This window comes from Dipodomys merriami, unplaced genomic scaffold, assembly GCF_024711535.1.
Source record: "Dipodomys merriami isolate MVZ:Mamm:240054 unplaced genomic scaffold, mDipMer1.0.p SCAF_19, whole genome shotgun sequence".
Taxonomy (NCBI): Eukaryota; Metazoa; Chordata; class Mammalia; order Rodentia; family Heteromyidae; genus Dipodomys; species Dipodomys merriami.
Genome location: NW_027203270.1, coordinates 17,262,056 through 17,272,500, shown reverse-complemented (window position 1 = coordinate 17,272,500; position 10,445 = coordinate 17,262,056).

Sequence of the window (10,445 nt, the reverse complement as noted above, 5' to 3'; positions counted from 1 at the left end):
AAGCCAGCCCAGTTAGAAAAGTCCATGAGCCTCTTCAATTAATCAGGCAAAAGTGGGGAATAGAGCTGTATAGAAGTAGTATAGAACTATCATTAAGGAAAAAAAATGCTCAGGGATAGTGCAGGCCTCGAGTGCAAGCTCCAGGATCTGACATACATACACACACAAAAATTACATTTAAGCTTCGTAGGGTGGTGCACACCTGTAATAATCCCAATTTCTTGGGAGGCTTAGGTTAGGAGACTGTAAATGTGGTGTCAGTCAAGACAACACAGTAAGACTGTCTAAAAATAAAATATTAATAATAACAAGGGCTAGGGATGTGGCTCAGTGGTGTGGCTCAGTGGTAGAGTGCTTGTCTAGCATATGCAAGGCCCCTGAATTCCATCCTCACCACTGCCAAAAAAAAAAAAAGCATCTGTATTGAACATGTACAGACAGACTGTTGCTTATTATTATTCCCTGAGCAGAGCAGCACACAGTTATTCACCCAGCATTCATATTGTATTAGGTGTTATAAGTAATGCAGAGGTGATTTCCAGTCTAGGGGATGATTGTGTAGGCTCTATGCAAATGCTATGCTGATTTACGTTTGAGTGTTTGAGGATCCTAGAACCAATATTCCATAGACACTGAGGGCAAGCAAGGTGGTTGTCGTCTCCTTCGTCGCTATATAACCCAGGACTTCCTTGCTTTGTGCCTCAGTTTCCCTCATGAGTAAGATGGCAAAAACAGTCCATGAAGGGAAATAGAGATCCAGCTATCAGGACAGATCAGCATGCTGCTCCCAGCGATGAGCTGAGATTCCCTGAGGTTTTGGGGGTCTCCCTAAGAGACAGTGGGATACTGGACCCCTGTTCAGTGCAGCTTCCAGCTCTGGGGATGTAGGTGGGGGCTGTCTCCTCCATGTCACATTCCTGAGACCCTCGAATGTGGACAACCTGCATGCTCACTTCTGTGTCCCTGTCTGGAGAACCTGATTAGGAGGGGCCCACCCACCTGGGCTCTTCTCTACCACTCCTCCCATCCTCATCCTCCCTGTGCTTGTTCTAGAGGTCAGACATGGAGCCACAGAGGGGATTCGGGGATTGCCACAAGCATGAGAAGACTCAGTCAGGATGTGGGCTCCATGGTTGGTTGTGGAGACTATGGCTCTGGGTTTGAGGACTTGCCTTCTTCAAGGCACCTGTGGGGTAAGGCAACAACCACTGCATGCACCCAGGACTTAAGTACCCTCCAAGGATGTGCTCCATGGTGGAGGCTATGGACAAAGGGGCTTGAAATAATGTCAAGAGGAGCAGGCATGGCAGGTTAGCTCAGGTGGCAGGGCTACAAGTGGAGTGAGTGCTGGGACCTTGGTTTGAGGGGATTATGGTGAGTGGAGCCAGCACCACACTGCTATCTTCCTGGGGAGGGGTTCTGGCTCATCTCTGTGCTGCAGACCCCCTTCCAAATTCTAATACAGCTTCCTGGGGGTCCCCAGGAAGCCACCTGTCCCAGGATTCTTATGACACAGGAAGGGTGACCTGGACTGATGGCCGATGAGAAGAAGGAGTGGCTAGACCCTACTCTGAACTGGAAGTGAGCAGGAATGACCTTCGGTGATCTGTCAGCCCTGGGTAGATGTGACTTTGGTAGGTGACAGTTGTGGTGCTGCCAAGGCCCTGGGGTTTGCTGTCTGGATTCATAGCCAGAGAAACACTGTATTTCATCAGGATGCTGGTAAAAATCATAGATGTCCCAAATCCTTCCCTGCCCCACGCCTGAGCTTCGCCATGCCACAGTACCAGCAATGCCACATGCAGCAAATGACAATGACAAAGTAAGAGTTGCTAGCCTGCGCGTAGGTTTGCTCTGTGTCAGGCCCAGCACTTGTCCATCAAGTGATCCTCACCACACCCTTACAAGGCAGGTCACCGTAGCCACTATTTTGCAGGGGAAGAGAGGCTTAGTAACTTGCCAAAGATCACACAGCTTGTGAGTGACTGCACCAGGACTTGAACCCTGGTCATCTGACCCCAGACCTTGTGCTGTGGCCTTGCCCCCCATCCCCGTTAGTAGAATAGCTATCACACAAGTGGGGCCTAAGAGATGTTTGACCCATTTAAAGGGTCACTGCTGAATCCTGTGTTCACAGAGGGACATTCCCTGGGGCACAATGGCTTCTATATTTGTCATCCCCCTTCTAGGCAGGCTAATGGATTTAAATGGAGTCGATATGATTTGCCCCCGTGCTGTGTGTGGACAGGCCAGCCTGGGGGCGGGGGCAGAGTGGGGGCGGGGGGGGGGATCTGGAAGCTTTCCTTCTGCTCTGGAACCAAATTCCTGAACATGGGCTTCATGGAAGCCTAGGTGAGATTTAAACAGGCCAGGATGGTAGTAAGGGGGTACTGCGTTAGGGGGCGCTGTGATGAGCTCTCCTGGCCTCCTGAGGAAGGAAGCCTGGTGAATGCCTCTTGTACCCTCAGCAAGTCCTCCTGGTCCAGGGACCTGGGACAAAGCTGTCCCCAGGAGAGGACAGTGAGATCCAGGCCATTGTGGCATGCTTATTAATTGTGGCAGACAGGATGGGGTCGGTCCCACAGCTCTGCAGGCCATCTGGAAGGGGAGGGAACTGGGCCAGCCAGTGAGGAGCCCCAAGGGGAAGGCAGATTTTGGAGTTCAAGGCAGGGAAGGTGGACCTGGACCCCTGGTTCCCAGTCTCTTCCCAACCTCTTCCTCTCCCTCAGCTTCAGCTGCTCGCAAAATTAATGAATTGGGAACACAGAAAACCCTGAGCACAGCTAATTACAATGGGCATTCAGAGACCTCCTGTTTCCCTCCCAGTAACCAGCAGAATAGCTTACCAAATACATGCATGCATGTATGTAGATCGATAACTTAAAGAACAAAACAGAACCCAGACTTCAGGAGTACCATCTAATCCCATCTCTTCTGTGCATGTCCACCATGTCATAAAGCATTTTTTCCTATTAGAGTCATTCAATGTACATTTACAGAGTGCCTGCTAGGTACCAGGTACTGTTCTCTTGGGCCAGCTGAGCAGCCAGGCCCTCCCAGAGTCCTGGCCCCATGTGATGCTCTGCTGCCTCCCAGGGATGCTGTGCGGGTTTGTCCTACCACAGGGGGCAAATTTGGATGCTCATCTGGGTACCATGTGCATATCATGGGGATAAACTAGATGTAGAATTAGCAGGTGGAAAAAAATCCCCATGTGTCTTCCTACCATGGCCAGCTGTTACTGATGTTGGTTGAAATGTCAGGGGATCCAGAGGAACAGCTGGAGTGGGGCTGCTATGGGTGGAGAGGATCCAGGGACCAAAAGGACTTGGCTGGGGAGGGGGGCAGGGGAGCCTCCTGTCTGAAAGAGAATTGGAGGATGGTATACTCAGACAGCTGTGATAGGGAACTCCAGCAGTCTATGGGTTTCCAGAGGAGGCCAGGTGTGTGTGTGTGTGTGTGTGTGTGTGTGTGTGTGTGTGGTGTGTGTGTGTGTGTGTGGTGTGTGTGTGTGTGTGTGTGTATTCCTGGGAGTCTGCTAGGCATTGCCCACTGTGTGCTGGGCACGCAGCTTGGCACTTCTATGCACTATCTTTTGGGTGCTCTGTATTGTCCATCCATCCATCCATCCAATGAGTAACCCCAGCTCTGAGTTGGTTGTGAATGGCTAGGTAGCAGCACTAGGCTTCCACAACAAAGGGAACCTGTTTTATAGTTGAAGGAGGAACCAAAGCCTTCAGTCTCTGAAATCTCATCTCCTTCCTTCCTGGCCCTCATTATGAGGACTTCTCAAGCTGAGGATGCTAAAAAAAAAAAAAAAGGAACTTTCAGCCTTCACTGATTCTTGAGCTCAGACCTCAGGTGGCCAGTCCAGACCTCGGCCTTGTCCACGTGCCTGACACCTGAGAGCTGAACTCCTATACAGTCAGTTGTGGCCTGACCAGTTTTCTAGCCTTGTTCCCTGACTCCATGCCTTCTGTGATGGCTTGGTTAATCCCTGACCATGCAGGGCTTTAGCACCTCCCATACAGGCCTGTCATAGCACAACGAGACCCAGGACAGGGAGGCCCTAGGCTGTCTGGAGTCCCCCAAAGAATAAGTGTGTTTCACAGATAGAAAGAATGAGACCCAAGGGGTCTCGGTGTGCTCAGCCTTAGAACAGACATGGGCTCAAGCTGGTATCCAGCTAGCTTCCTCAACCCAATAGAACTGCAAATTTCTCTGGAAGCCTGAGCCCATACAGACCCCATGAGGTGTTCACAGCATTGTGAGACAGTCCAACCGTGGGCAGGTGAGAGAACCAGCCTCAAGAAACCCAGGAGCTGGACTGGTGCTAGTAGCTCATACCTATAGTCCTAGCTACTCAGGAGGCTGAAATCTGAGAATTCTGGTTCAAAGGCAACTCAGGCAGGAAAGTCCATGAGACTCTTATCTCCAATTAACCACCAGAAAACCAGAAGTGGAACTGTGGCTCATAGTGGTAGAGCACTACCTTGTGCAAAAGAGCTCAAGGACAGTTGTCTAGGCCCGGAGTTCAAGCCCTACAACGGATAGAGAAAGAAAGAAAGAAAGAAGGAAGGAAGGAAGGAAGAGAGGGAGGGAAGAAGAAAGAAAAGAAAAGAAAAAGGAACCTTGAAGTGGAAGGCTTAGACCATGTGCTTGACTGCAAGACTGGCTTTCCCGCCTTCCTGGCAACTAGTAAGCCTGTCCATCCCCATCAGCTCATTATTAGGCTTTATTTCAGTTATGGAATCACTTGACTTACAAGAAAATTGCTGAGGCAGTAGATGCTTTCTGTACCAAACTGTAACCAAACAGCTAGGAGATGGTGCGATGTGGCCTTGTCTGTGAGGTAAGGTGGGGCTCCCCCCGGGTGTGTGTGGGGGGGGTCTGACTCCAGATCGCAAAGGCAAGTCTAGACACAGAAGTAAAGAAGGACAAGGTCCCCTCCCAGAAGGACCCAATCACTGAGTTTTCCCCAAACTCCTAGTTTTCCAATTTCTGGATACAAATAATGTTTGTAGTCTTTCTGAACATAAACTGGATCATACAATAATGCCTAATCCGCCTCTTGATTCCTTTCTGGGGCTGCACAGTGTGTTTTGGACAATTCATTTCCCACATCAGGATTTCTTTCTATTTCAGTCAGGCCCTGTTCAGCGTCGCCTGAAGCCAAAGGCTGGAGCTTGGTCCCCTGCTGAGGAAGGAGGGCCAGGGGCTGGTCCTGGGCGGGGTGCATACTGGGGCACAGGCTCAAGTACCCAGAGTGATGGCCCCACGTGGGGCCCATGGTGGGGGATGGCAGGGGGAAGGCTGGCAGTGCCCACCAGGGTGGAGAGGGGCTGGGTAATTGGCCGGATTATCCCAGCAGGAGGCCTCCTTGGGGAAGCTATTTTTAACTCCTAGAGACTGAAGCCACTTCCCTTCCTCCCTGTATTGCCCTTTATTCCCATCCTCCTGGGGCCTGAAGGCCTTGCCCGCCTTCCGGGAAGCTCTGTCCCTTTAGAGGAAGGGAGGGAAGAAGAAGGGAGGGAGAGACCGCCCTCCGCCCTCTGCATGTTCCATGTCTGTGACCCCGTGTGGGTCTGCCAGGGAGGGAACTCATGGGCCTGCCTGTTTTAGAAGAGAAATGAGAGGTCAAAGGATGTTTTTGAACAAAGCTTGAGAGAATATTTTGGAGACCTTCCTAGTCTTTTTTTTTTTTTTTTTTTTTACATCTTTAGCCTCCAGTAGCAGCCCCTTGAGGCTATCAGAAATTTCTTAAATTAAAAACCTGGATTGTTTTGGCTCATCATCAAAAGTCCAGGAGTAGATCGACAGGTCTTAAAATACCAGTCTGGAATCTTGTTTCTCTCCCTATCTCAGCTCTGCTTCTTTTGGGGGGGGGGTGTTATCTTTGGTGGACTCCCTCCATGTAGGCCAGAAGTGTCCCTAGCAGTTCCTCTCTTACTAAGGAGCCTCCCTTTCCCTTCCAAATCCAGCAAAAATCCTAGGGCAGATTATCATGGGTTGGCTTTGATCACGTGTCCATCTCTCAGCCAATCTACTATCAAGCTCACTACCAGGCTTTATTTCCTATCCTAGGGCATGGCCCAGGCCCACAGGTGACACACGGGGAAGAAGATATGAGGTAAGCATGATAAATAAGGTTCTCAGAAGGGCCTCAAAAACAGGACTTGGACTAGCAATGTCTTCTAAGCTTGTACAGCACAGATAAAAACCCTGATATGGCAGGCCGTCTGGTGCCTATGAGATACAGATGGAGCATGGTGGAAAATCAGGGACTTCAGCCTGGCCCCTGGCTGATGCCCTCCTGGCCACTATGAGTGCATCCTGTTACAACGGCAGCTCCAGGGGTGCCAAGGGGAAGGGCCCCTGGTGGCTGCTGAGCATCCAAACCCAGCACAGGGAAACCAGTTAGCTGCCAGCTCCTGAAGCTGATCAATGCCTGCTTCCTGATGGGGTGGGAGGGACTCAGTGTCCTGTTCCCTGTGCTGCTGCTATCTTTCTTGAACTTCTGCATGCCACCAATCAATGCTTCAGGGTCAGTCAGTGGAAGGGTTGGGGGGGGGAGAGACAGTAGGCACCTGGGTGGGAGAGGGGCATGCACACTTGTATGTGTGCATTAGAGTTCCTGGTCATCCCCCACCCATCATTCCTAGAACCAGGACAGAAGACTTCCTGTGCAATTGCTAAGGTCATCTCCATACCATTTCTCCACTCACTCACTGGGGGCGGTGTCTACCTGCCTATCAATCTGCAGCACAGGTGAGTGGGCATTTAACCCCACCATGTGTTGCCTTGTACATGCCAAGTGCACAGCTGGCTTTGCCGATTGCCATAATCAACACTGTTACAGTTATTGTCATCAAATGGTGCTGAGAAAAGAGACCAGGCTAAGGGCAAGATTCCAGAGCCTGTGTTCTGCTCTGTGGTCGGGGAGCAGACTGATGGGGCCTCTTTGTACATTCACTGACTCACCCTGGTTGCTGATGGGGTTTGGGTGGAATGCAGCCCTTTGACTCTTGGCTTCCTTGCACTGGGCTCCCACCAGAAATGCGTATTTTCTGGAACTACCAGACACAGGTCTCTGTGAGCCCTTAGGGGGTTAGGGATGAGAGACACTGGTCACTGGCTCCCTGATTGGAGGAGGAGGCCAGACTTGTGTGTACAGATATCTTGAATGGGGTCAAGTGTGGTTCTGTGACCGTACAGGGGTGTCAAATGTGGCTGTGAGCTTTGCACAGAGCAGTGGGACTCTGCTGTGTGTTCATTAATCTCATTCTGCCAACACGTCTACACAGTCACACCATGCCAGTCCTGTCCAGGGATCTTCCCTGTCTTTATGGAGCTGACATGCCAGTGGGAGAAGTGAACACTGAGCAGGCCAGGAGAAAGGAGTCCTGCAGTGGTGGCCAGACTACTTGCAAGGGAGCTGAGCTGCTGAGCAGCAGGAGCAACTGAGGGGATCATCAGCTGCTGAGGCTGTGATGACATGATCAAGTCTGGATGGCCAGCCAGTGTGTCTGCAAGGGAGAAGCCCCGGGAGGTGGGTGTCATGAGTGGGGCAGGCCTGGAGTCTGGGAGACTTTGATTCTCACGCTCAGTTTCCATGTTGATGGTCTACTGCGGGACCACCTGGTGGCAGAGCAGAGGCTGGGCCAAGGTCTAGGATGAGAAATCCTAGTGAGGCTCCTGGAGGAGGTGTTCTTGTAGAGCAGCAGGTGCAGCTGCCTGATGGGGCAGGGGATTGTCTGGCTTCCATATCTCAACTGGTGGTTAGTTTATGCCCCAAACAAAGGCACTGGCGTTGTATTAAGACATGACTGTTATAGGAGCTGGCAGCTGCTGTGCAGGAAGGCCAAAGCACTGAGCCAGCTATCTAGAGACAGCAAACTCCAGCCTTCAGGGCACTCTTCTTGGACAACTTTGTGGATGCACTGCTTAAAACAAACCTAGGGCTGGGAGGGACAGCATCTAGATGGAGAGCCACACCCTTGTCCTGGAGGTGGCTCCCTCCCAGGAAGGAAGAAAAATTAAGGGATAGTCCCTTTCTCTCCTTCATCTTTAAGATGGTGACTTGGGTTCATCTAGTTGACTTCTCCTCCACTCTGCAGGGTGGTGGTATTGCTTTTATTGCTGCGGATACTGACAACCTATTTTTAAAGAGAAAGAAACAAGAGCTCCATAAGAGATGCATCCAAGGGTCCTGTGCTGGGGGGCAGGGTCCACTGGGGTCCAGGGGATGACTCTGGAGCATTCCTGCTTAGGCATTGTCAGAAGGCAGGATGACTGGCTTTGTGGCAATTGGGGGGGGGGAGACCTGCTGCCCACATGGAGAGCCCTAGCACAGGAGTGTGTGCTGCTTTGAAGGCCTACCCTCTCTGGTCCTTAATCCTTGCCTTGTTCCCTACAGGAAGTCTATAATCCTGGGCCTGGCAGAGGACTGTGCATTCAGGGCCCATGATATTGTCTCTTGGAGTGTGTTTATGATTAAGAATTGAGCTCCAAGCTGGGCACTGGTGGCTCACAGCTGTAATCCTAGCTACTCAGGGGGCTGAGATCTTAGGATCCTGGTTCAAAGCCAGTGGAGGCAGGAAAGTCCATGAGACTCTTATCTCCAATTAACCACCAGACAATCAGAAGTGGCACTGTGGCACAAAGGGCCAGAGCATCAGTTTTGAGCAAAAAGAGCTTAAGAGTTCAAGCTCCACAATGACCGTCACAACTACCAACACACACACACACACACACACACACACACACACACACACACACACACTGAGCTCCAACCTGCAAGTGGGTTGGAAGGGTGGGGCATGAAATCATTATGGGACAGAGGCCAGGCCGTCAGAATTTCTTCTGTGCTGGGACATTCTCTTCCTGGTAACCTTGGGCAAAAAAACGTGCTATTCTACAAAAGGGGTCTGATAATGAAGCCCAGGGAGAAGACCCTTCCGGCCTCCTAAGGGCTACCTAGGCCCTTTACCCTGAGGAGCAGCTGGTAGGGCTCTCTGGGTGTGAATGTGCTCCATGCTGAGGTACTCTGGGCTCAATCCCTTGTCCCAAGAGCTGCCAAGATAGGTACAGAGGACTCCTGTGGTGTCTCCCAGTGGAGAGAGTGCCTTGAATTGCTTTGGGCACCCATGGTAGGGCCTCTGGGGAGGAGTGAATCCTTCTGGAATGGCTGAGAAATTTCCTTGGAGGAGAGAAACTGCTGTCCCCCTCTGTCACTCCTGCCTTTGGCTTCTGTCTTCTGGGCACTGGGGTAGTGGTAGGTGAGAGCTGAGTTATTTCTCTCCCTGGTCACTTGAAGGAGAAAGAGGAAAAACTTCAAGAGAGCTTTTGGTCTTTGAGAGGCTGTTCTCCCAAGAGGAGAAGAATACCAGGCTACTGTTTTTCCCTATCCAGAACAATCATGGAGGAATAGGGGTGGAATCCTCTGGGAGACTCCTTTTTCTCCCTTGTAGTCTGGAGCAGTGGCCAGTTAATGAGGCAGGGTGTACAGCTTGGGGACACACATGGTTCTGAACCCTGTTACACCTCAGTAGCTCTGAGATGAGGCAAGTGACCACGTTTCTCTGTTCTTCCCTTCTCCTTCCCCTTCCTTTTGTGACAGTCTTGAGGCTTGAACTCAGTGCCTGGATGCTATACCTGAGCTTTTTTTGTTCAAGGCTAGCACTCTGCCACTTGAGCCACAGCTCCATTCCTGTTTTTTGTTTTGTTTTTTTTTTTTTTTGCTCTTTAATTGGAGATAAGAGTCTCACAGATTTCTGTGCAGGCTGGCTTTGAACTGTGATCCTCAGAACTCAGCCTTCTAAGTAGCTAGGATTACAGGCCTGAGACACCAGCATCTGGTTCAGTTTCTTTACCTGTAAAATGGGGCCATGAGTCTATGTGGCCAGAACTATAGTGATGGTGAGATAGCTCTAGCCAGGCTTTTAGCACAGAGATGGATATGTATGGAGCACCCCAAAAGTGCCAGTTGTTTGATCAGGCCCATAACCACACTAAGCATTTTAGATATAAATATCTAATCTCATTTAACCCTCGTTGTATCTCCATGAGGCAGGGATTCCCCTGATTCCATTTGAGCACAGGAAAATGGAGGCACCAAGTGCTAGAAGAACTTGCCCCGAAGGTTGTTAAGTAGCAGAGATAGGATTCAAACCCAGGATAGCCTGAGGTGAAGGACTGATCTGGGGAAGGGGGAGTAAGAAGCTTGTCTACCTGAGCTGAGGCTGGTGGGGATTTCAGAACTGGAGCTGAGCTGCCAATGAGCTGGGCATTTGGGCAGTCAGAAACTCACCCTCTGCCTAGAATCCTGCAGCCATTCTCTCCACCCTGCAGACACATAATTATATTTCACATTACAGGGAAAGCTGGAAGTTGGTGGTGTGGGGGGAGTCCTTTGATACTCATGCTTTGGGCATACATCTGCCTCT